At 35.6% G+C, this 27,946-nt stretch overlaps 1 long non-coding RNA gene across 1 annotated transcript; it reads right to left on the bottom strand.

The window, feature by feature from the left end:
• Positions 1–7,286: 7,286 nt before the first annotated feature.
• On the bottom strand, positions 7,287–8,757 carry LOC147494218 (uncharacterized). Its single transcript, XR_015198737.1, has 3 exons — positions 8,152–8,757; positions 7,909–8,064; positions 7,287–7,827 (listed from the first exon to the last, which is right to left on the bottom strand). It is a non-coding gene; the product is annotated as an uncharacterized LOC147494218 (long non-coding RNA).
• Positions 8,758–27,946: the final 19,189 nt, after the last annotated feature.

Here is a 27,946-nt window from a genome sequence, read left to right as displayed (position 1 = left end):
AGGTCTCTTGCTTCTCCTGAGTTCAATTTCATCTTCAGCAGAAGAATCTTCTCGAACTCTAGGAGCAAGTGTAGAAGAACTCGGAGTCCCTCCCGATCTCTCAATAAATGGGAATTTATCCTCAAAAAAGACAGCATCCCTAGACTCAATAATGGTATTATCATCAACAAATTTATTTTTAGATTTGAAAACTAAAAACCTGTAGGCACTGCTATTCTGTGCATACCCAATAAAGACACAATCTACAGTTTTAGGGCCAAGTTTAGTCCTCTTGGGTGTTGGTATAGACACCTTAGCCAAACACCCCCACACTTTAAAGAATCTATAAGTCGGTGTCCTATTTTTCCACATCTCATATGGAGTTTTATCTGTGTCTTTAAAAGGTATCTTATTCAGAATATAACAGGCCGTTAGCAAAGCCTCCCCCCATAGGTTCATAGAAGCCCCAGAGCTATTGATCATTGAATTGATCATATCTTTGAGAGTCCTATTTTTCCCTCTCTGCTATCCCATTGGATTGGGGAGCATAAGGGCGATGGTCTCATGTACAATACCATTATTTTCACAAAATTTATTGAAAGGACGAATATTCACCTCCTCTATCAGACCTAACTATTTTTATTTTCTTGTCTAACTGGTTCTCAACTTCAGTTTTAAAGGAAATAAATTTAGCTAAGCTATCATCCTTACTCTTAAGAAGATAAACATGACAGAAACGTGAAGCATCATCAATGAATGTAACAAAGTATTTATTACCTCCTCTAGTCATGTAACCTTTAAGATCACATAAGTCAGTGTGAATCAATGCCAACAACTCAGTGTTTCTTTCTACCTTTTTGAAAGGTTTCCTAGCATATTTAGATTCTACACATACTTCGCATTTCTTATTTTCAGAAATAGTATTCTTGGATATCTTACCTAGATGCATCAGTTTTTTAATTGAAACATTATTAACGTGTCCAAGTCTACTATGCCACAGATCAAATGACTCAACCATATAAGAAGAAGTAGATGCTTTATTAAATTCAAAATCAGTTACATTGAGCTTAAACAAGCCTTCATCTAAATAACCTTTACCCACAAAGGCTCCCCCTTAGTCGAACAAATTTGTCCGACTCAAAGACAAGTTTGAACCCCTTCTTACTTAAAAGGGAACCGAAACCAGATTTTTCCTTATATCGGGGAACATAAAGAACATCCTTCAAATTAAGAACATTTTCAGTGAACTTCAAATTCAAATTAAGTCCTTTTCCTTCAACTCTAGAAGCGGATGAGTTACCCATGAACGGACTTTCTCCTTCTCCCGGAGGAGTGAAGGATGCAAATGCACTTTTTAGTGCCACGGATGTGTTTGGTAGCCCGGTGTCTACCCACCGGTCGATCATGTTACTCACCAAGTTAACCTCGGTAACCAAAGAGAAAAGTTACCATCCCGAACTACATTTGCTTGTGCCTTGTCTTTCTTCCCATCATTCGGACCTTTTTGAATTTACAACGGGGCTATATGACCTCGAGATCCACACACATAGCAATGAATTTCAGGATTGTAAGGTTTCTTTTTTAAAGTGAGGTTGGGACTGTTTATTCTTGTTCGTGATATGGTTTCTTTTTTGACGGGAATTTAGTTGATTTAGACTTAGAAGAACTAGCAGCGTTACCTTCAACCAGGTTAGCCTTAGCCTTCATTTCTGAAGTCTCCACATTGATTTCAGCCTTCCTGTTATCCTCCTCGATCCGAAGGTTGACGATCAGATCTTCTAGGGTCATCTCTTTCTTCTTATGTTTGAGACTGTTTTTGTACTCCTTCCACGAGGAAGGGAGTTTCTCAATGATGGAAGCAACCTGGAAACCTTTGCAGATTTTATAACCTTCCTGCAAAATCTCATGAATGATTATTTGCAGCTCCTCCACTTGAGAAACAACAGATTTCCCATCTTCCATCTTGAATTCCAGAAACTTTCCTACAAGAAATTTCTTAGAACACCGTGATCTTTGATTAGCATACTTCTTATCAAGTAAACTCCACAATTCTCAGAGAGTCGCATTACACAAAGCATAAACATCATACAAATCAAGGGAAAGACAATCAAGTATATAATTTCTACATAAATAATCCTTCTTCTCCCATCTCTCCACACCACCAGAACGACCAGGTTCATCTTCATTTTCATTGTATATGGGTTTCTCAATCGAAATCCATTCAACCAGTTTTAAGGTAGTCGGATAAAACCGCATTTTCATCGCGCCGGCTTAAAATTTTGCCATCAAAATCTCGGGTTTGACGGACTTACCACTAGGTTTTTCCATCTTAGCAGTATTAACAACAACGAGCACAATACTAGATAATAACAGTTCGTTATTAGACAATCGTTTTTTCGTCTTAAGATTGTAATAATCTAGTATCGAAAAACAGTAATAATAAAGCAGGTAAAACTTATCACTGAGGATTGTGCTCGGCACAATTTCCTTAAGACGAAAAAAAAACGCCCGGTTTGGTTCTTTGCCCTCAAGCGCCGTCTCCCGGGATACAACAATGGACGGCGTGTCACCCGACCAATGACACGCTTTCGGTAGAAACTCTCGGGATACTCGGACTAGGTTTTGATTTGAAGAACTAAAAAAGAAGAAGGCTTGCGTTTAAGCTCTCTTGATAAACAAGAGAGTGTTTTGTTTTTAGAGATCGCCACTTTCGCCCTCAAGGCGAGAGTCACGCCCGATTTTTTAATGTGAGAGCAAAAAGCGTGTTGATTTCGAATCGAAAGATTTTGAAACTTTATTTTATTTTTGGAAAATAAGACCAAAAGAAAGCCCGATTCGACTCCACCGCTGAAGCCCAATTGGGTGGATTGCACCCCCCTAGCGGCGTGGTGTGTTTTGGAGCTTAGGTTTTCGGAGCTCCCACCTCCCCGAGAGCCCCCAAACCAAGGGCGCTTGTTTGTGTGCGCACGAAGCACCTCCTTATATCTCTCTACACTATCCCTCCATAAGGACACAACCAATATAAACTTAAGAGTCTTAAGTTTAGTAACCAATGTGGGACTAAAGCCCCCCACATTAGAGTGTAGTAGATACAAAAGGTCATGGGTTCAAACCCATGAGGACACAAATTCATTCACATTTCCAACATACTATATAAACAGAAACAAAGTTTTGGAAAACCTAACCAACACAAGAAAAACAAGAGAGAAAACCAAATTTTGAGAGCTATCAAATTTGAGAGATAACATTTGCATAGACAAAAGCCTGTAAAGAGAAATTAGTGATCTAGTAAGGTGAGAGACTGAAATGAGTGATTGTAATCGTCCTTCCCATTTTATAAAATGATTAGCTCTTATGGAAGTAAACATCATTGGGCGAACCACGTTACATCTTTGTGTTGTGGTATGCTTGTTCTTCTCTTTACATTATTATTTGTTGTTGATAGTTGTTTAGAGAGTTGGGCATACTACTACAACTTGTAGTGGATATTTAGAATTTGTCTGGAGTAGTAGTGTTTCATATTACAAATTATCTGTGTAGTGGGGATCGATTGGTATCGGTACTCACCCCAACACGTTTAACTAGAACTATGCTAATTGTATGTTTAGTTCAAGTCCTCCATTAATTATCCTTGTCCAACTAGATAATCAATGCCTGACGAGCTAATCACACTGCCTCATTGTGTCTGTTTGTACTTGCGGTTTCAGGTTAATTTGGACGTTCTGATTCTGATATTGTGGATTGATACGTTATTACCAGGCGAGAATATTGTTGTCTAAACTATGGAAATGATATATTATTGCGTGTGATAGGTTAATGCAACATTTTCCTCCAAGTTTTACATATATGTCGCCTAATTCATAAGGGATATCTCATAATTTTAAGATGCTCTGATATTTGGTGTTCCTTATATTCCCACAACCACAACACCATGATGCTTTGTTTGTTCAGATATCTTGCACATTATGCTTCTCTGCATCTTAAAGTGGATTTTTAGATCAATGGAAGAGCAATTGATAATGGTCCAATACAAGTACATCTGAAATCCAATACAAATCTACCAGAGGTCCTAACCATTAATTTGAGGTGTTTATTCAATAAAATCGTGAACAGTTACTATGTCTAGTTTGTACGGTAAAGTTTGAAACATTGTTTTTAGTTTGAGACATTGTCGCAAGTTTAAGACATTGTAGCGATTTTTATTGTACTTCATTCACTTTGTATCTAGCTTGCTACTCAAGTACTCATTGCATATTTGCATAGGCATCGATTTGGATGTGATGTCTAAGGGATGGCCTACTTTGTGGATAATTTACAGACTCACAGAATTATACATAATTAAGTACATTTCACAGGCCAACCCGCCAACGGAAGCTTCAGAAGGGTCAGGACTAAGGAGTCCAATATCATGAACTGCCCAAGAGATCGAAAAATCTTTGGCTTTTGTAGGTCCTCTGCACTTGCCTAAATTTTTCTAACAATCAGTGTTTTTACCGATTCTGGAAAACTTAACAACGAAATTATTGGGAATAACTAATAACTGCACTACTGCACTACCAAACCTCAAAAACTAAACGGAGATGAGTATGCATGAATATTATCATTGTTGCCTGCCCTAGATCTTCTTCCTTTACATAGATACTCTGAAGTTTAAACAACAGGTTTTGTGATGGCCACTCTATCTGACAAAGTTCAGCAAAGGAATCCGTGTAACACTAACTTATATATTCATTGGCAAAGCTTTGGAACTTAGAATCGAGTCTTCAGATTTCTGAACACTTGTACAAGTGGTAGTTCTCTTATGGAAGGGACCACAATGCTAATTCCAATAATTGTCGCACACATCCTAACGCTTTTTAAGAAGGTAATAGATTCTGTAACACTAGGCCGGCCAGCTTGGACACTCTAATTTTGGTGAGTACGACTGGAGAATCCCCTAAACTTTTCTCCCCAAAGATGGGAGAGGGACTTTTGGGTACTGGCGTATAGCTATATAGCCAACCAAGAGCTGACCACCAAGACAACTTACTGTCTCAAAGCGTGACCAATTTACTGCTGGTATTGTACACTACCGATCTCTTAAGCAAAACTACACAACCTTTTTCCATACGCCCATACCTGTTTAAATTCTGCGAAGACATTTGGATTGCAGGTTGCCTATCATTGTTAACCTCTTTTTTGGTGTCTCAATTTTAGCTGGCTTACGGAGCTGTACTTGCAATTGAAAATGAGCGGAAGATTGCCCCCAACCACTGTAGAATACAGGGGTTACTTGGTGTTTCATTTATAATATGAGGTTCTCTATTTTTAATTTTTTTGGTACCAAAAAAAAAAGATTAATTATTTTTTTCCTTTTAGTTTTTGAAACATGAGTGGATTGTACAATAGACACTGGAGTGTGGTTCTTTCATTCAAGCAGCCATATTTTGAGTTTTTCTCATATCCACTGTACAGTATATTTCAAAGGATGTTAATGCAGAAAATTTAGTAAGATTTTACATCAGCATTACGAGGAGTTACTATCCATGCATTCTAGATGTTTGCTAATGTTAAATGATTTGAGATATTGGGTTTTGAATAAGTTTGACTTTCTATGGATAATTTTTAACACAAACTTAACACAGCGAGCTCCCAGTTTATTTGAAGGAAAGACTTACTTTGAGAGGATACTGTCTTTAGGTACCAAGGTTGTAGATTGTCGTTTCTCGATGAACACTTTCAAGTCCATGATCTACATCAGATGGGTAGCTAAGTAGATAACAGAGGCAGATACAGTTAGTAAATGGCAGATATTTGCTCAGATGGGGCTACAAGTGCAACTGAAGACCAAAGGTACTACTCCATGTCAGTGGACAAGCCACCTCCTAATGCATTTATGCTCAACTCAGATGGTACTCTGCAACCATATTATGCTGGGTGTGGTGGCCTTATCAAAGATGATGAAAGAAATATCATCACATACCATGGAGGGTCAAACCGTAGGTCTATACTGTACCAGGAAATGAGAGGTACTGAAGTGGGCCTGCGAGCAGCTAGAATGGTTGGAATACAACTACATCTTATAGTCAACTCAGACTCTATGAGAGCTATAAATATTTTGAAGGAACAAGAAGCTACACCTTGGTACAGCCAGAACATCTTGCAACTTGCAAGCAATTAAAGGACATTCTCAGGCTTTCAGAAGTTTAAGCTTCAGTCATACTCACAGAGAAGGTAATAGAGCTGCAGATTACATAGCTAAAGTAGGTATTCATACTGACGAACAGGTGATGTTTTGTATCAATCCAGTAGAGGAGAAACTAAATGTAATCGTTGATGAGGATGTTAGAGGTGTAATTGTTGAAAGAGTTTAAGTAATACAGATCTGGGTCTGCCATATCCCATAACAGTTTCAGATAAAATAAAAATAAAAATAGATAACAGGGGGGCATTCCTCTGCAACAATGTTGCTTTACAAATGTTCGGCAGAAACTATAAGTCCCTCCAACAACTCTCTATCAAACCAAAACTTTGTTGCCGTCCCACTGAATCTATGACTAACAATCTAGTTGCAACGAAGTTCTACTCTACCCTGTAAAATCATATCAGACAGTCACAAATTTTATATGACTAAAGCTCTTAATGTTGCTTACCTTTTTTGTAAGTAGTTGAACGATTTTTATATCATTCCTAATAAATATCAAATTGCAACAGATTATCCTTCAATAAGGCAGTTCATTCAAACTCGGAGCAAACAAGGATATCCAGGATCCAGTCTTCAACACAATGCTCAGTAGGGAAAAGATAAAGTTTACTCAACACATTTAGAAAAACCCAAGCTTAGTCTCACTTGATACAAGTTTTATCTGAAAAAAAAATGCTCGAGTTATAATAACCGCTGTGGAAATACTGAAATACACAACTCGACCAAAACGGGCTTTCGTTTCATGCAAACCAAACCAGTATAGAGGTTTGGAGTGCTTCAGAAGATGCAATTGTATGAAAAAGACCATGTACAGGATTTGAGCAAAGCAAACCATAAATGTTCTCTGAATGTTTGAAAGACCATATACAGGATTCGAGCACTATACGAAAGAAAAATAGTTCAAACTACTCATAAAAAAAACCAACATACTAACCAATACATATCATGTGGAAGATCAGATCGATGCCAAAGTACAAATTCAACCTAACCGAGAATGGACTTTGAGTTCCTGCTTACTAACTACTTAAAACCTTAAAGCCTACTGAAGCAAGGGAACTCCTATTGAAACAGAGCACCTCATGCAAACTTACATACAAATTCAACAGTCAATTACCAATATTAGTTTCAGCCAAGGGCAAAGAACATCAAATAAATTACGAAATATGAAAACCAAGTTTGACTGAATTAGTCAATAGGTATAAAACAATGTGAGCCATCAACCATGAAAACATAATCCCAGGCATTCTAATTTATCGTTGTGGTTTCAAATTCCTAACAAAAATGTTTACAAACTACTTAGGTTTTTTCAACAGCAAAATCTTGTATTGCACAATGCACATAACTAATATACCTCAAAATGACTTGGAGAATGAAATTACTGCATGGGAACAAACCCTGGGATTCTGGGAAAACCCATCAACTTCTCACAGATACTCATTAGGCTCGCTTGATCTTTGTGCAGTAGATATGAGTAAGGTGATGTCCATATTCTCTAATTTATCTGCACTCTCAAGGAAATATCTCACAACATCGAGTTCAGCTTCAGTTCCATCAAAACCATGGATTTTAACTGTCTTAAGGTGCTTCAATATGCCCTTTGCAGACAAATTTTTAGAGAGACAGTATCTTTCCATGGTAGGACTATTTGTAATTGCATAGTGAACCTAACAAAAATTAGGATTGTGGCTTATAGTTTATATAATGTAAACGAATGACAAGTAGCTTAGTAATATTTCCACACATACCCAGAGAGATAGAGTCTGCAGGTTGGGATAACTTTGTAATAAAAAGGCCATCACTTGTAATTGGGTTTCAGTAGGTTTGATATCAAGCACCAAATGTTTCAGACAAACAAATGAAGTAGGCCGACACGCAGAGAAATCAAGAACCCTGGTCAGAAACTGAGAACAGATCTTAATTAGTATACAGTGATAAATACAAAACCAACAAGAATTGTCAAATGGTAGGAAATGAATACAGAATCATACCTCGATATAGGAAACCCCCAACCTCAGTCGAGCAACATTAATCAACCCCATCAAAATCTTAGTTAGGCGGTAACAAAAAGCATCTGAGAGTAGTGTTTCTGAAGTAGGAGGAGCTCCGAATCTAAACTCCGCATGAAACAAAGATGAAAGGGATTATCACTGATATAGCTAATATGACGGAGGGTGGATTTCATGTATCAGCAAGTGACAGCAGATATAGTAAGAGCACTGCTATTGTCCCAATAACAATTACTCATGAAGATATCTTCTACCAATGGAGAAGTTAAAGTAAGTTGGCTTGGTAAATCATCTTCAAATTGAGCCGACGTTAAAAATAACTCCTTTAACATCGGAAGACTAGCGATTGTGGAAAGTTTTATATTGACTCGACTCAATTGCAAAACTTTTAAGGATGTGCAAGTAAGTAGACACCATGGAACCATTCCTAAATTCCCCGAGCTTGGAAACATAGCAAACTCACTGACAAAAGCAATCCATGCATTAATATCAGTAATAACAGAATCGTAAACATCAACAAAGAGTTGGAATTTTTCTATATCAGAGCCATCATGAAGAATGAGTGTTCTTCCACTGTTTAGAAAGAAGACTGATTCCAATTGCTTGCTCTATTGGAAGGAAGGAAACAATGCGGCTTCGTATCGGGCCGGGCAGATAGCTAATCCTATCATTTTTTTGCTCTGAAGATGAAAGAAACCTCCTCTTGTTCATCTTCTCTTCTGCTAATAAAATTGTGTTGAAAAACTCAGTGTTAAATCAGAATGCAAACCTGTAAAGAAGAATCCTCTTCTCTAGAATAATAATGATAATAATAATAAACAAGACATCAATGAGACGATTGAGCTTTTTTTTATATTTCCAAGAATGAATGATTTTGTTTTCCCGCCAAGTTTTTTTTTTTTTTTTTTTTTTTTTTTATTTTACCCGGCAAAATGAGAAATGGTGGGCCACATTTGTAAACCAAGACCTTTCAAAGTAAAATTTCATTTCAGTTCAGTCGTTTGCCAATGTGGATAACTAATCCACGTGTTCTCTAATCTCCACCGTCCACCTGAACGTTTAAGATCTAATATGGCCCGTCCATAAAAAATCAATTACTCCATCACTGTGCAGTTTAATAGCCGCATAGACACTATAATCTACTTCACCGATACAATTAGCATAAAAAAATCCGGATCTAAGCGGGATCTATTAATAGCCCGATTTACCGATTAATAGAGCTATTTAGCACAAATAAGTGTTAAAAAAACGGCGATTAATAGGTCTAAGTGTTTGTTGATTTATGTTTTTCTCAAAACATGATTTGTATATATAAAGTTATAGAACAAAAGACCTATGATATATAAAACCCAATTTAAACCAACTTTTCCATCATATAATTTTAGGAAAGCCATTGATGCTTTTGTATTTTTCATATTTTATATGTTTTTTATTTGATTTATGTTGACCAGTAGACTATGTAATGAGGCTATGATTGCATTTTGGTGATTGTTAGATATGTTTTTTGTGGCATGTGTTATAGGTTACTCATGGGAATAGAAAATCTTATTCAGAATTATCACCCAATCTTTGATATATTCCGATTACTAGGCCTAATCGTTATGCACTCCTTAACCGTTTAGCTACCGCTTAACGTTTAAACTGCACAGCTCCATCAAAAAATCGACCATCCATCAAAATATCGATAAATTCTTCAAAATCAAAAAATCAATAAGTCATTCTTTAATCCCTATCACCCTCTTTTTCTCTCAAAAAGCCTAAGTGGGTGTTTGGATTTCATTTTTTCAAAAAACATAAAATTAGGCTAGAGGAGTTAGTTATAAATATTTAGTAATGAGGCTAAGATTGCATTTTGGTGATTGTTGGATATATTTCTTGTGGCATGTGTTATAGGTTACTCATGGGAATATAAAATCTTATTCAAAATGATCACCCGATTAGTTTCCAATTAATCTTCGATATATTCTGATTACTAGGCCTAATCGCTATGCACTCCTTAATCGTTTAGCTACCGCTTAACGTTTAAACTGCACAGCTCCATCAAAAAATCGACCATCTATCAAAATATCGATAAGTCTTTCAAAATAAAAAAATCAATAAGTCATTCTCTAATCACTGTCACCCTATTTTTCTCTCAAAAAGCCTAAGTGGGTGTTTGGATTTAATTTTTTTCAAAAAACATAAAGTTAGGCTAGAGGAGTCAGTTATAAATATTTAGTAATGAGGCTATGATTGCATTTTGGTGATTGTTGGATATATTTCTTGTGGCATGTGTTATAGGTTACTCATGGGAATATAAAATCTTATTCAAAATTATCACCCGATTAGTTTCCAATTAATCTTCGATATATTCTGATTACTAGGCCTAATCGCTATGCACTCCTTAATCGTTTAGCTACCGCTTAACATTTAAACTGCGCAGCTCCATCAAAAAATCAACCATCAATCAAAATATCGATAAGTCTTTCAAAATCAAAAAATCAATAAGTCATTCTCTAATCACTGTCACCCTCTTTTTCTCTCAAAAAGCCTAAGTGGGTGTTTGGATCTCATTTTTTCAAAAAACATGAAATTAGGCTAGAGGACTCAGTTATAAATATTTAGTAATGAGGCTATAATTGCATTTTGGTGATTGTTGGATATGTTTCTTGTGGCATGTGTTATAGGTTACTCATGGGAATAGAAAATCTTATTCATAATTATCACCCGATTAGTTTCCGATTAATCTTCGATATATTCCGATTACTAGGCCTAATCGTTATGCACTCCTTACCCGTTTAGTTACCGCTTAACGTTTAAACTGCACAACTCCATCAAAAAATCGACTATCTATCAAAATATCGATAAGTCCTTCAAAATAAAAAAAATCAATAAGTCATTCTCTAATCACTGTCACCCTCTTTTTCTCTCAAAAAACCGAAGTGGGTGTTTGGATCTCATTTTTTCAAAAAACATAAAATTAGGCTAGAGGAGTCAATTATAAATATTTAGTAATGAGGCTATGATTGCATTTTGGTGATTGTTGGATATGTTTCTTGTGGCATGTGTTATAGGTTACTCATGGGAATAGAAAATCTTATTCAGAATTATAACCCGATTAGTTTTCGATTAATCTTCGATATATTCCGATTACTAGGCCTAATCGCTATGCACTCCTTAATTGTTTAGCTACCGCTTAATGTTTAAATTGCACAGCTCCATCAAAAAATCGACCATCTATCAAAATATCAATAAGTCCTTCAAAATCAAAAAATCAATAAGTCATTCTCTAATCACTGTCACCCTCTTTTTCTCTCAAAAAACCGAAGTGGGTGTTTGGATCTCATTTTTTCAAAAAACATAAAATTAGGCTAGAGGAGTCAATTATAAATATTTAGTAATGAGGCTATGATTGCATTTTGGTGATTGTTGGATATGTTTCTTGTGGCATGTGTTATAGGTTACTCATGGGAATAGAAAATCTTATTCAGAATTATCACCCGATTAGATTCCGATTAATCTTCGATATATTCCAATTACTATGCCTAATCGCTATGCACTCCTTAATCGTTTAGCTACCGCTTAATGTTTAAATTGCACAGCTCCATCAAAAAATCGACCATCTATCAAAATATCAATAAGTCCTTCAAAATCAAAAAATCAATAAGTCATTCTCTAATCACTGTCACCCTCTTTTTCTCTCAAAAATCCTAAGTGGGTGTTTGGATCTCATTTTTTCAAAAAACATAAAATTAGGCTAGAGGAGTCAATTATAAATATTTAGTAATGAGGCTATGATTGCATTTTGGTGATTGTTGGATATGTTTCTTGTGGCATGTGTTATAGGTTACTCATGGGAATAGAAAATCTTATTCAGAATTATCACCCGATTAGATTTCGATTAATCTTCGATATATTCCGATTACTAGGCCTAATCGCTATGCACTCCTTACCCGTTTAGCTACCGCTTAACGTTTAAACTGCACAGCTCCATCAAAAAATCGACCATCTATCAAAATATCGATAAGTCCTTCAAAATCAAAAAATCAATAAGTCATTCTCTAATCACTGTCACCCTCTTTTTCTCTCAAAAAGCCGAAGTGGGTGTTTGGATCTCATTTTTTCAAAAAACATAAAATTAGGCTAGAGGAGTCAATTATAAATATTTAGTAATGAGGCTATGATTGCATTTTGGTGATTGTTGGATATGTTTCTTGTGGCATGTGTTATAGGTTACTCATGGGAATAGAAAATCTTATTCAGAATTATAACCCGATTAGTTTCCGATTAATCTTCGATATATTCCGATTACTAGGCCTAATCGCTATGCACTCCTTAATCGTTTAGCTACCGCTTAACGTTTAAATTGCACAGCTCCATCAAAAAATCGACCATTTATCAAAATATCAATAAGTCCTTCAAAATCAAAAAATCAATAAGTCATTCTCTAATCATTGTCACCCTCTTTTTCTCTCAAAAAGCCGAACCCTCTTTTTCTCTCAAAAAGCCTAAGTGGGTGTTTGGATCTCATTTTTTCAAAAAACATAAAATTAGGCTAGAGGAGTCAGTTATAAATATTTAGTAATGAGGCTATGATTGCATTTTGGTGATTGTTGGATATGTTTCTTGTGGCATGTGTTAGAGGTTACTCATGGGAATAGAAAATTGTATTCAGAATTATCACCCGATTAGTTTCCGATTAATCCATTCTCTAATCACTGTCACCCTCTTTTTCTCTCAAAAAGCCTAAGTGGGTGTTTATTTGGATCTCATTTTTTCAAAAAACATAAAATTAGGCTAAAGGAGTCAGTTATAAATATTTAGTAGTCCGCTTAACTCCTATGAAATCTTTTTATAAATTAATACTTCAATTTGACTAGAATATGGAACTGACACATGTTACCCAACTTTACCAGAAATAAACGAAAATATCCTCACTTGGAAACAACCAGAATCGACTAACTACCCAAAAACGAAGTGGGTTCATGCAAAACCAAAAGTTGAATTTCACACAAAAAAGGAAACTGGATAAAAAATTTGAGATATGAAAAAGTTACTCAATTTAGGCAACTAAATTATAACACCCCGTGTTTTAATTATTTTATTTTCCTAATAATAATAATAATAAAGATAATAATAATAGATAATAGATAAAATAAAATTGGATAAGTGTTAGTGGAAATAGGAGACGTGGGTTTATGGGATAAACCTTCTTCCCTATTTCGGGGGTTTTGTTTTGAACAGAACAGAAAACAGAATAGGGTTGGTCAAAAACACCGCGAGAGTTTTTGAGGAAAAGGGAGAAGTTTTTATCGACAACTTGAGAAAAGGAAGATTTTTCCCGGTAGTCGGTTGATAGTCGAGAGCTTAAAGGTGAGTAGCTATTTTTGCTATTTCACTGAAAATTATAGTTTTCGTATATCGGTGTATTGGTTTCTGCTTTTATATATACTGCTCGTCATCTTTATTTTATTCGGCATTGTGTTGTCGAGTTGTTATAACTCTAGTGAAATTCGGATTTGATATAGAACTGTCGAAACTCTGTTGAGGCTAGGAAATTCACATTTGAACTGTCCAAGCTTTATGGGCGCTAATGGCGTCGCGAGCCAAAACAATGGAATCGTCCTGTTCTTGGTTGGTTGAACTTGTTTTTTTTGTTGTTGTGTGTTTGTGGCTGGTTGAACTCGTTTTTGTATTGTGATTGGGTTGTGTAGTGAGATGTGGGTAGTGAAGCTTTGAGGGAGGTGTTAATGGCGTTACTGCCATTACTGTGATACTGTGACTTGCGTTTTTATGCGTTTTTAAAATCGTTTGAACTGTTTTTGTTTGCTTTGGTGGGTTGTTGAGGTATGTTTGTATGTTGGAATGTGGATGGGGGCTGTTGAAAGGTGGTGGAAGCCATTAATGGCGGCGGTAAGGTTTTTAGATCTATATTTGATGAAGTTAGGATTGAAGGATTTGAGGAATGTTGTGTTTGTTAAAGTTGTAGGGATTGTTATGGGGATTAAAACCGCTTGGTTGAAATGGGTGGGCGATCGGAATTGGTGGTGGCCGGTTTTTGGTGGTGGCTGTTGGAGAAGATGACACTGTTCCATCTCTTGGACCTGGGGTTTGGGCTTAGATGGCTGTTGGGCTGGGCCGAAATGTTTAAGTTCTTTGGGCCATTTTATATTTCTTTTGTTTTAGTTTTGGGCCCGATTTTGGTTGTTTTGTATGGGCCAGTTCTAATATTAGTCTATGGGCCCGTTTCATTTGTTTTGATTGGGCCGGTTTCATGTAAAATTTTCGGGCCGAACTCAGTTGTGTTTTGGGCCAGTTCAGTTTAAAAGTTTTGGGCCAATTTCTAATATTGCTTAGGGCCAGTCCATATGACTTAATATAGATCCCAATTGGGTATAATAAATAAGTTGGTTTTAGACTTTCGGGTTCTAAGGTTTGGGCTTGGCCAGTTGGGTCCGAACCATTACCTTAGTCATGAGCCCATGAGCCATGCACATTGACCTTAGCCATGAACCATGGCTATGACCCCGAACCTGTTGAACATGGAAACGACAGTTTGACTTCGACCATGATGGTTGACTTTGACTTTGACCAGGGTTGACTTTGACCATAGTTGACTGTTGACCATGGTTGATTTTGACCAGTTGACCCAATTTGACCTTTTAACTCGGATTATGATTTGGGTTATTAAGATAAGTCTAGGGCTATTAGCATACTTGACTTTAGGCTAAGACCTCTATATATACGTGTGTATGTGTATTAACTACTATGTGATTTTGCAGTATTTTATGATATGCAACGTTATGACACTAAGACATCCCTGAAATTAATAACGCGTAAATAAAAAATACAGGAATCAAGATACTCATTCGTTCTCTAAAATGATATATAAAATAAAGTTCAATAATGCGTAAATAAATTTACCGCACTCTTTTAGAACTCTCCACACCTCAACTTTTGGAATTGAGTTTTATGACTGTTGATGTCATAGGTTAGGTGGGCATTTATTGAATGTGCCATAAATGGCCCGTTAGCGTTATCTATGGGTATTCATTGAATGTGCCATGAATGACCAAATTTTTTGGACTGCCCTAGAGAGGAACTAAGGTATTCGCCTTGCGGGTTAGTTGTACGCGTATTCCTTGAGTGTACGGGAATGTAGGGTTGGGTATTCCTTGAATGTGACGGGAATGACCTAAGGTATATAGGCACTAAATGGTGAGTGTATAAGAAAAGAAATTGATTATTTGATAAGAGAAATTGATTTGATTATGCGAGTGTATTTGGGCTTGCATTGGAATACCTATAGGATATCTACACATATTATATAAAATTGCTAACTTTCTTTTGCAGGAGGGTAGGACTTAATAATATTTTTGTGCAGGGACGCGGTCCTACCCTTATACAGCAGTGGATATCGGTAAGTTTTAATGCAATGATGTAGATATTAAAACGAGTGATTTGAATGAGTTAATATAATGGAAGTTTTACTTGGGAAGACACTATGCCGATTGAAATGACGGAACTACCTGTCTTCCAAGCTGAAAAAGATTAAGTTATGGGAAATATAAAGTGATTGTTTGGATAATTAAAGTATGATAATATTTATATGTGGTTAGTCTACTCATACCAGCAAATTCCATTTTGCTGACCCATGTTTGCTTTGTTTTGGCAATGTGGGTGTGTTCTTGGGAACACAGGTGGAATACAGTGGAACCGCGGCGTGTGATTTGGATTCTTACCTGGAGCAGCCCGTTAGTTCCTTTATTAGGTCTGTTATTATTGAAAGGATGTAATAACGTAGGTTACATTTTCATATGACATGAGAATACGATGTTGGAAACTGTTTTTTTTTAAGTTGTATGATGTATTTTTGGGATGGAAGAAAGTTCTTTCATAAAGCAATAAAGAGAATTTTGGATATTATTTTTGTTGTTAAGATTCTTTATGATGTGGGTTTTAGGTTTTGACATGTGTTGTATCCACCCAGTCATAGCCTGGGTTTTTAGACAATTGAACCAAGTGATATTTGAGATATTTATATTTCAAATATTCATTTTTTTTAATTGTTTAGAAAATCGGGTTGTGACATGAATTCTCAAGAAAATTAAGTTTGTGAAAGATAAAAAATGAAGAAGATGTCAATTGCGAAACGTGATCAAAAGTATGTAATAAATTTATTTCCAATTTTAACAAAGATTAATATTTTCATTAAGTAGTGAATTCAACGCCACTTGGCATCTTCCATTAAATTCTCATTTATTTTCAATCAGAATTCATATTTTTGAAAACATTTTTGAGTATATGGTAGATGTTTCTCTCACTTTCATTATAAATCTTTTATTTTATTGGTTAACATTAAATGTCATTGCCAAAAAACATAAACTTAATTGTTTACAAGCATTATTGCTTACTTTGTAATTAGTAAATAAAGGTTACAATTTTTTTTTAAGAATGCTTTAAAAATTTGAAATCCTTGGCAACATTTTAAAATGTAAAATCCCTTCATTGGTCATACATTTTAATTAGACATTAAATCTATGTGCACTTACTCGATTCATATAGTACAAGTGTGAAATATTGAATTGTTATTCTTCCCTTTTCTAACTAAATGATTGAATTTACAGAGAAATAAAGTGACCGAGTTGGTTAACAAACATCGCAGTAAAGAAGGCAAAAAACTATGGCCTACTGATTCGCCAATTCAAGTTATGGACTGCCCCCAACAAGAATCATCATGAGGACTCTAATATCAATTTATGATTTCAAGGTGCATTGTGCAATTTATGTATGCAAGTTCATGCAGTGGTCGTATAAAAAAAGCAGTGCCTTCTTATTCACATAAAACAATTGTGGAGAAAAGATTAAAAAAGCTCGTGCAAAGTTGACATACAAGATCCTGTCTGACAAGAAGATAAGTTGGAGTGTAAAGCCTGAATAAAATGCGGTGATTGGAAATGAAGAATGAATCACTTGAAATTGAGTGTTTCGATATTGGATTTCAAATTTAGTTTATAATGTATGTGAACTTGAAAGTTTGGAATTACTATAAATTGTTCCACTAGAAATTTGATTCTTACATTGATGCTTTTGACAAACACACACTTTGTTGTTATACTGGGGAATCATTTCGATCTGTCGCGGATTTTGTCATTGTTTATATGTGATTTGCTGCATTTCTTTGCAATTAAAAGATAATTGTTGGCATTCTTGAATAATCTATAAGGTACCAACATATAGCTAGCTTATATACACAAAGAAGACAATTAACTCAATGATAAAATATTATAAAAAGAAGGAATTTAAGTGAGGAATTTAAGTGAGGAATATATATATATATATATATATATAATGTTTATATCAAAATGGTTAAAGGGTAAAAAGAGAATACGGAAAAGTTTGAAAAAAAAGGTTTGGTGGGCGGTCTCGAGTCATATCCCCAAATTCGAAAACATTTTAAAAAATAACGACTTTTAGTAATGAAAATAGCTAAAATGGTATTAAAACTCAAAAATAATACTTGCATGTCTTTTCCAGGTCTTTAAAAGTAATATTTTTTTTGTGAAGGCAGCTTTGTAGCCCAATTTCTTGTTTTTAAAAATACTAAATCTACAATGCGCATGGCTTGAATTGCATCCCAATGCGCACAGATCTGGACCGCACATCTGTCATTTTCCACTATAAATATGAGAAAATATGTAAAGGGTAAAATCGGAAGCAAACTGGCAGAAAATTTGTTTAGGTTCCTAGTTTCTCTTCTAATACGACTCTAAACTCTCCTCTCTTTCTCTCCCACTATTTTCAACCCTTCCTCAAATTTCAAAATATTTTCTCTCTTCTCAATTCTTCATCAAACGATTGGAATTTAGTTATCATCTTCTCATCAATTAAGATATTGATTGGCAGGATTATACAGATGCACTTGATCACCTCCTTACATCTGGAATGCTGGATTTCTTTCAAAGGATATACTCCCATTCTGTAAGGTTGTAATAGGGCGAAAGCTTCAACTAATGTGGCCTCCTACCAAGTCAGTATGAATCACTCAGAATCACATGATCGCCCAAATGATCATCTCTGCAAGAGACAAGTGGAAATGCATCAAAGCGAGACATGAAATATGATTTCCACTCATCTGCGATTTCACGATGATGTTTTTCCCAAAACGTCGCAATCTTTAGCATTGGACAATTTGCTTCCAAATTCAACTTTAAAAAGTGGTTTGGAACACGCCCAATACCAATGACTTTATAGTCATTCTCATTGAATGCTAACTTTAACAGCAGAAAAGTGTGACAACCAGCTGCCATTGAGAAATACACAATCGCAACGCTATACTTTGACGCTGCAAGATAACCATGTTCAGGTAGCAACATCCATTTCTCCTCAGGAGCATCACCCTTAAAGTGTAATAGACTTCCCTCACAACGAGTCACATTTTCATGACCGAACATCCATATGTACTCTTCCTTACTTGCGTGCAACTCTGAAATCAGATTAACTCGTACTTGGACTCAGCCCTCCTCGCCATACCCCAATGCCATGGCCAAGGCCCTAAATCCACAGTTGTCGTCACCCTTTGGATCTTAAATATCCAAAATTAAAAGTTATAGAACGTCTGGAAAGTAATCCAAATAGCGATAGAAGGAGCAATCACCCATATCCTTACCAAACTTAACCTAAAACAATAACAAATGGTTATCTTGGTGCTTGTAACAAGTAAAATGAGTATTATGTGAATGCACCTTTTTCGTTGTTACTATGGGGGTATTGTCTAAAGAATCTCTAGCACACACCGTTTCAAAGGTATAACAACATCTCACTATGCAACTATTTTTTTTTAATTAATATAGTTTCTACTTAATCATAAAATCCTTAGCATGAATTTACCTTCCGTTTTGCTTTCATTGTCTCCTTCATCAGCTCAAGAGTGATAGGTGAAGCATCTTTATATCTAATAATTGGCACAGGAATATTCTCTAGTTCCATTAAAGCTGCTTCGAAATGTCTCATCTTAGGATCATTCTCCCATTTCTTTGCTGATATTTCCAACTTAACTCTATCCTCAATTTGGTTGGCATGGGACGCTAAACCTTTAAAAGTTTCATCAAGATATGATTTCATTGCACATAAATCTAGCTTCACGCCAACCACCTCCTTATGTAGTTTTTCCATTGGAACCTGAAAATCAAAACTAAATAAATAAACATTAATATTTGAGGCTTCAACGACATATTGATAACTCTAGTCGAGCATAACAATTGACCCTTAACATCCTTTAGACGTTCATTTTGACTCGCAAACGAGAAGGTGCAGTATACGAATATATGAGAACTAACATAGCAAAATTTAGAAAACAGTCAAATTGGGCTGCTGTTTGTGAATGCTTAAGAAAGGCTATATGTCGTCTGTTACCAATTTGTGACAGGAAAACCAACTAAGATTAAAAACACAATACATAAACTCACCTAGGTAGGAAACATTTTTTTATTTTTTATTGGTAAGCCTGTTTTAAATGAGATCAGTAACTCTTTGATGCTGGCGGGGTTCGAGCCCCAGACCTCTGGTATCATCACCAAAAGGTTTTACCGACTTTGCTAGTCGGCACCTAGGTAGGAAACACTCATAAGCTAATATAAGTGAAAATACCAATCAGTGAGTAAGAATAAATAAATCAAACAATTAGGAAGAGAACCGATTCATAATATTGAATGAAAGTAAAACTAATACCGTAGTATAAGTTTCCAATAAAACTGGAAGTAATAATGCATGCACAATACCACACAGCAAAAGAAGATGCAACAAGAGAAAACAGGACAATAAACATAAGATGCTAGAAGTGACCTCCAAGGAAACGACACATACCTTGGAAGTTAGAATTGGTCAGGTCGAGTCAATATGATCAGAATAAGCCTTTCACAAGATTAGCACTTCTATTACTTCTCAAGAAGAAAGTACCGGTATTATATGAACAAAAACAAGAATTACTACCTAGGAGACATAATGAAACTAAGCAACAAAACCAAGGAACAAAAAGAAAAATAACATGACAAACTAAAAACTTCTAACCAATGGGAAATAGGTGTATACCTCGGAAATGTGAAGTCCACTGATATCCTTTAATGAACCAATGCTAATAAAAGTGTCACCTCTAAGGGTAATGAGCGTTGTAGAGGAAACAAATGAAGAAAACGACTATAGAGACATGGGGGTTTGAACCTTGTTGTGGGGGTGGTTTGGGAGTTCCGAAATACTTCTAAAATAACCTTAGCAATTTCTTTTTAAAGTTTGTTTACCTTGTCAGCCCTGTTTAACTTATTAGATTCGGTTTAGCTCATCAGTTACCTTGTTTATCTCTTAGAGTCCATTTGAGTATCTCTACGTGTTTACTGATTTCTCGAAACAAAAAGAAAGAAATCACTCTTCATTCTCATCCTCCATCGCCCTCCTCCTTCACCAAAAAATAAAAAAAACACTCTCCACCCTAAAATAAGAGACAGGAGCCATGCCTTTTTAGATTGATTAGGAAGGCACGAGTTCTTTGATAGGTACTCTTTCTCTCCTACTCTTCACTTTGATCTCTTTAATAAGTATTGGGCTTGTCGAGAACAAAATGTTAAAGCTCAAGCTCAAAACAAACTATCTGATGCCAGAAATAGCAAAGCTTTGGTTTGACTATCATTATCCTACTAACGGTGATTGGGAAACATATTTTCAATCACGCTTTTATGCATACAAGAAGGTTGTTGGTACTTCCAAATCTCGAGGAAAAAGCGTGGTAGTGGTGGAGTTTGATGGACTGGATAGGAGCAGTTTTACTTCCTTGTTTTGGTTTCTTAAAACTTATTTCGTTTGTGTAGAGAAGTTTCTACTTCATGTTGTCTTTATTTCAACTAGGTGTTTGGACAGATAGTCCTCTTTAGTGGTCTTTCATTAGTGTCATTAAGTACAATATTATAATTTTCGAATTTGAGTTATTTTGTTTGTTTATAGTCTTTCTTTAGTGTTGATGTATTATAACCCTGTTTTCCTTGTTACTATATTTTCTACAGGTTGTTGCCTGCTATCATTCCTCCTGTTTCTACAAGTCCATTGTAATAAATGGTGATTAGCTTGAAGATTTCACTTCAGAAGTCCAAAGTGTAAGAATGTAAGATAAATAATCCTATATCGTTTCTCAAAATCACTGGAAGTCGGGCCCTTATCCATAATGCATTTATTAGTTACAATATGTCTTGTTTTTTATGCTAACACTAGATGGTAGTTAAGAGATTCCTTAATTATTTCATTTTAATCATTATTTGATAATCTTTATTATGGTTATTTGTTGCAGGAACTTAGGAATGACGTGTTGAGGGTTGCTATACGGATTGGGGACCATGAAAAGAAGCTGAAGTTGCTTAGTGAAAATAAAGGAACCATAGAGCAAGAAATATGTGATCTGTAAGGTTCTGAACTGTTAGTAAAACCTTTTAACTAGTTTTCTCTGTATCGTCAAATTGTTGTTTGTGATGGTTAGACTTGTGGTGAGGCATTTAACTTGGCTAACTCTTGAGACATGAACCAATAGGCTAAACATTTGAATTCTATTTGCATACAGGTAGGTTTTAAATTGGTAGAACACTGGTTACAAAAAAGATTGTCAAAATACATGTAAGTCACTTCAAGGGTGAAAAGTTTGGCATAAAACAAGACTATGAACTTTAAATGAAAAATAGTGGAAGGGAGATTCCATGAGTTGGAAATAACTGTTAGTTTTTTGTATGTGGATATGAGGGATTAAAACTATGACAAAATATTGTATATGTTAGAATTTACTTGTGTTGATAAGTTGATTTTTACTAAACTCTTGAGCACTAGTCACTGCTCAGTAGTTTTCATTTAAGGCAAGAGTTCCATTGGAAAAGATTCCAGTTTCTTGTCTAAATTTTGAAGCAGGTGATTCACATGCCTGTCTTTCCTTCAAATGATGTTCACATATGAATTTGAATATTTAACTGTTTGTTTGTTTCTCTATCCTGCTTCTTTTCATATCTGTTGCAATGTCGATTACTTAATTTTTTTCATTGATCATCTTCGATTGATGAATACCTTTAAGATTATGCCTTAACTACTAACTTGAAGGGCAAAGTAGAGTCCTTTGCTACAATCAGTTTTCTATCAACTGGAAATGGAGTTTGTTTTTGAAAGCTCATGTTAACTGTTTGAACTATTCCCCTTTTACAGTTTGTTAGACAGAAAAAGTCGATCTGGAGAATACACTTGTTGATGAGAGCCAAAGACAGTTGGAGGAATTTTGAGCTTCCTCTACATCAAGGCAATACAAATCCAGTGGTATGTTTTTAAGTCAAAACAATACCCATCTTTGTTTCACGGTTTCACCAACATTGTTGGGGTTTATGTTACAAAATATTTGTGGTTGATAGTATGAACGTGATTAGTATTGCCAACCAAGACGTAGTATTCTAGATATTCTATTGGAAATGTTTATTATCCTTTTGAAGTAGCGGTCGTTCGACTTCCCTTCTGAATGTATGATGTACATACTTTCTCCTGTAGGGTAATAACCTTATGAGGATTCTCAATGTAGCAGCATTTGCTGTGTCAGGATACACATCTACTGAAGGAAGAAACTGTAAATTGTAAACTCTTCTTTCCAAATGTTCTTATCAAGGTACCTTATTTTTATTTTCTTATTTAGTTTCTTTTTGTTACCTAGTGTTGATTGTTGTTATGAGCTTATAAACAAAGTGAAAACAAATTTGAGTGATTAGAAGTTTTGTTATTGACTTTGGGTGGAGTTCAATTGAAGGAACATGACTTGTATTTACGGATGGAAGTGATGATGAGGATGGTGTTGTATTGTATAATTTGAGATTGGTTATAAATGTCGATTTTGAGTTTGGAAGAGAATCATATCAAAGTTGAAATTTATGATAGTTCAATTGATATAAAAAGTTTGTTTATTTACTGGATTATTCTGCAGAAAGCATAGTTTGAACTAGAGAATTCCAAGGGCGTTTATTTGGATTTAGATTTTGGAACAAAGTAGTGAACTGAGCTACAGTCTTGGAATTTTGCTTTTGGATTTGTTATCTTATTACCTGTACTATGAGTTTGGCTTTTGTCGTGAAACCCAAGATCATATTGGCTGACTTTATCTCTTAGTATCTCTCCGACTGAGCGTGAGCTGAGCAAAGCTGCAGTTAACATTTTATTCAATTTTCTTTTCAATTCGGTTCCATATAATGTTAATGAGAAATCTACTATATATATGAAGCCTGATTTTTTGCTCATTGCATCAGTTTCTTAAACCAATGAAAGTAAGTAACCACGCCATATGATGGTTTGATGGTTTGTTTTTATAGCCACGCTAAAACAGTTAGAGGAGACATAAAAAAAAAATGATTGAAATCACTCAAATCAGCACCACAAAATGACACTGACATAGAATTGGGCTCAGTGCTCAAGTACAAAACTTGATCAACCAACCATTTGAACTTCTCACTGAAGCGCATTCTCTGTAGTCTGTACTATGTACATCAATTAAAACAAACATGAACATATGAAAGAAATTAAAAAAATAAAAAGGAAAAAAAGAATAACAATAATATGGATGCTGGGAAAGGGGATGTGGCCCTAACACTTTTAGAGTGCATCTCAAATACAATATGAGCGAAAGAACAACTTATTCAGTTGAAGCTTTGCGTCTGGGATATTGATCTATGTAATCTCATGCAATTAAAAGCAGCTAAACAGTCTATGCAGTAGTGCACTTCTAGGTGCAAAACCTCTTTGTAGGTCCATCACCAAGTTGTCTATGCAGCAGCGTACTTCTTGGTGCAAGGCCTCTTTGCAGGTCCATCACCACGTTTTCAGATTCCAAATTTAACACCACAACAATAATTCCAAATTTAGCTTCATCATTGTACCAAACAATTGATGTTCACTTGCTCCTTCTTACTTGCAAAAAAGCTATCTTGAAATGCTTAAGACCTATATAAACAAATCAACCGTTAAAGAGACTAGAGGATTTTTAAAGAGTTGTATTGCCACCGAGGCATGAATCCTTTAAATCTGAATTACACTCAGATTATTGCTCAACCATGTTCAACTCTGAAAGACAAAAGAAAAGTTGGCACAACCTAAATTTTCACATGAAAACTCACAAAACAAATTAATCATTGTGGTTCATAAGCTTGTCATCCCTAAAATGTAATGTCATTCTGCTTTAAGTCAATCCCAGTGCATGCTCGCATAAGAAAAATCAATTCCTTGTGTGGTGCAAATGCTACTAATTGCTCATGCCTTCTAGGTCATACACATTATACCACGGTGGACATATAATCAAATTTCGACCATCACTAAGCTAATTCACTATACAACACAGGATACAAAACCTATTATGTTAATTTCAAAGGTAATGTGCATGGGATCTTACTGTTGTAAGACAAAAAATAACAACAATAATCACTAACGAAATAACAGGTTGTCTCAGCTAGTTTATCAGGTCCTTCAAAATGAATATAAAGATTTTATAATCAGTATTATTAGGTGCCTAAAGATAAGATATACTTCAAATATACACATTGCAGCATGCTCCCTCTCATGTTAATAAATTACGGAGGAGTAGTTCATAGTATAACAATCTAGAATAGGCGATACTCGATATTCTGTAAATTCAGAGCCAGTGAGTCATTGTTAGACCTGTTTGGGCACTTGCGTACATATAGCTAACACTTCATACAATCAAGTGCTAGATGTAGCAATGATTCCCAAAAGAAGGCCATTCACTGCAATCAAATGGAATTTATCTCAGAAAATGGACTTTCAATTGAAAGCTTGTTTTACCAATCTTCTTCAACCTCTAGCTAGAAATAGAAAGAACCCACGACAAGCAACAACGTAGATTGACAGTGGCTAATGTTACTGGAAATTGTTTTAGAGTCAACTCTTCATAGGGTCCACAAGACTGCTTACGAACAATATCCCATAAATGTACCTAGAGGTTTAGATCACTGTATGCATGGTAGTAGTCACTAATAAGTCTAACATCTATGAAGAGAATATCAATCCCATTACTAAACACAAGGGATACCTAGCGAATGACATTGCCTATAATCACGAATGGCATAGACTCACGTTAATCCCATTATTAAACACAAAAAAATGGTATAAAGGACGCTACTACAATCGACTAAAACCAGATACAGACTACCGTAGATCTACATTTACAAAAGCGCATCTATCATTTAATGCCATAGCGCTATACTTTTATTTAACTCTAGAGGATGTGTGTGACATATGGGCGTAGCAAACTCATCAGTTGGAATAAAAGAAGGATCATCACTCTTTGTCGATGAGTTTTCTTTTTTGAAGGAGAGTGCTCAGCTGACTTAGATCCTTATGCCGCAGACTTATCTTAGATTTGATGTCCTTGTCTGTTCTTTCCCATGGTTCCTGCATGACACCCCAAGATCAGATATATCTCAAAAACACACACACACACAAGTATTTTCAGACACACACACACACACACACACACACAAGTATTTTCAGACATCCATGGTAACCCTCAACCAATAGCCAATCATATCAATACTACAATCAAGAAACAATGCAAGTACAAGAAATGAGTCCTAAAATAGATGTGTACCCAGATGAAAAATCTCACAAACAATAGTATTATGTACTAAGTTATTAACTATTTTATGTATTGAATAAATAAGTAGAATTATATATGTACTAAAATGCAGATATAAGCAGTTGCCTATCGAGAAGTTTACCCTGCAAACAGGTGGTATATATTGAGATAAAGGTGGTATATGGTGAATATGGATGAATGATAAATAAAGAAATTAACAGTAAAAGAGGGTAAAGAAAATGAATATAACTACTCAATATGCTTTAACCACCTCAGTGCATGTTCCTTCTATATACCACTCGATACAATACCTATCTTGTGATTGAGGTTTAGGCCATGTACACATAGTCTTTGTATGCCCTGTTTCACTACAATTTCCATACCTGCTGATTTGAGATCTTCCTTTCTTTTTATCAGAATTCTCTGTAGCAACAAAACCACATGCAACTATATTAGAACAAAAATTGAGAATTATATTGAGCTTTGAAAACCAAAATTGAGCAAAAGGCAATATCTACCACTCGTAGAATGTATCTCCTCTTCTTCGCTCAAATCGGCTGATCGAGCACATTTCCTCACACGTTTTGAGTTTGTACTTGGACCTATTACACACACATAGCATTGTAGTTATTAAAAAAATATAAGTACTAGCAACGCAACATGTTTAAAAATTATAGTTCTTCAAAAATATAGATACTTGTATTGGAAAAACTAAAGCCATGAACATAACTAGTTACCCCCAATTTCTCGATGTAATTCTGGGCACGTGGGTTTTGTATGCCCAACAACACCACATTCGCCACAACTTTTCTTCCTTGTCTCATTGTGTCCTTTAAGTCTTTTTGGTCGATCCTTAGGTGCTACCTGGGGTGGATCACGAATCAGTTCTAAGTGGGCCGCATCTCCATGAGTATCTAATGGCTCCTCAATGGGAACTTGAGGATTTTCTTCAGCAGTTGATGGGATCTCTTTTGACATAAGATAATAATGTAGGAAATCTTTGCACTCTTCACTAGCTTCTTCAATTTTGGAGGCCTTCAAACAAATATTCTTGCAAATCCCCATAAGCTCATTGTAACAAATAGCATAAGTTATTTCATTATGAACATTAACCGAAGTGATAGTAGGAATGACCGTTTTCACATGTCGCGTCCACCTCAATAAAATGCAACTAGATGGTATTTCAGCGACGTCTTCATTTTTTAAGACAGAAATTATGTGTCGGCATGGAAAACCAAATGCCTCAAATAGACTACAAGAACACTTAGCGTTTTGATCAACACCATTGTATTCCACAATAGACTTGTAGTGCCTATACAAATGACGACGCAAAGTGTAGTAACGAATATTGTCACCGTGATGATTCTTCATTGAATCAACAATGTGTGCCTCTTGCTGCAATTGCATGTTAAACACATTAAACGCCGCCCGTGTATAGATGGAGTTCGCCTAATTTTCATACTCAGTTAGGTGGGTCACAATTACCGGCTTGGTTGTCGGGGCTCACGGTGCCGGATCTTCTCAAGTGCTAGCTCTATTTTTCCATAGAGCTCAACCTTTTTTAAACCATGCTTTACATGAAGTCGTATAACATATTTCATGCTTTCACAACGTTGGTTGGTTCTACAACCACCAAAGAATGTGCCTCGAAGATATGCCTCTGCCCACCTCATCATTTTTTTGTATATCTTCTTTACCCACTCATGGTCATGGACCTGGTGTGCTTCTAACAAATGTTCCCACATTTGGTCAAACTCTTCTTCTGAACATTTCATAAACATGAGTGAACAAAAGTCCATTTGAAACCCAGAGACACGGACATTGTCAATACAATTTTTCAAAACGTGCCAAGCACATAAGCGATGTCTAGCACTAGGTAAGGTAGCTTTAATAGCCTTGCGAATTGCATGATCACCATTTGTTATGACCGACTTAGGTGCCTTACCGCCCATCGCTCTAAGAAAATGCTCTAACGCCCAAATGTAAAACTGCTCTGACTCACTAGTCATAACTGCAAAACCAAATACAATAGTTTGTCTATGATTGTTCACTCCAAAAAATACGACAATTGGCATTTTATATTGATTTGTCCGGTATGTTGAATCAAACAATAACACATCACCAAAACAACTGTAATCTGCACGAGACGTCAAA

This window comes from Coptis chinensis, chromosome 6 (genome assembly GCF_015680905.1).
Source record: "Coptis chinensis isolate HL-2020 chromosome 6, ASM1568090v1, whole genome shotgun sequence".
NCBI lineage: Eukaryota > Viridiplantae > Streptophyta > Magnoliopsida > Ranunculales > Ranunculaceae > Coptis > Coptis chinensis.
The sequence above is the reverse complement of the archived record's forward strand: the minus strand, read 5'-3'. Positions and strand labels throughout refer to the sequence as shown.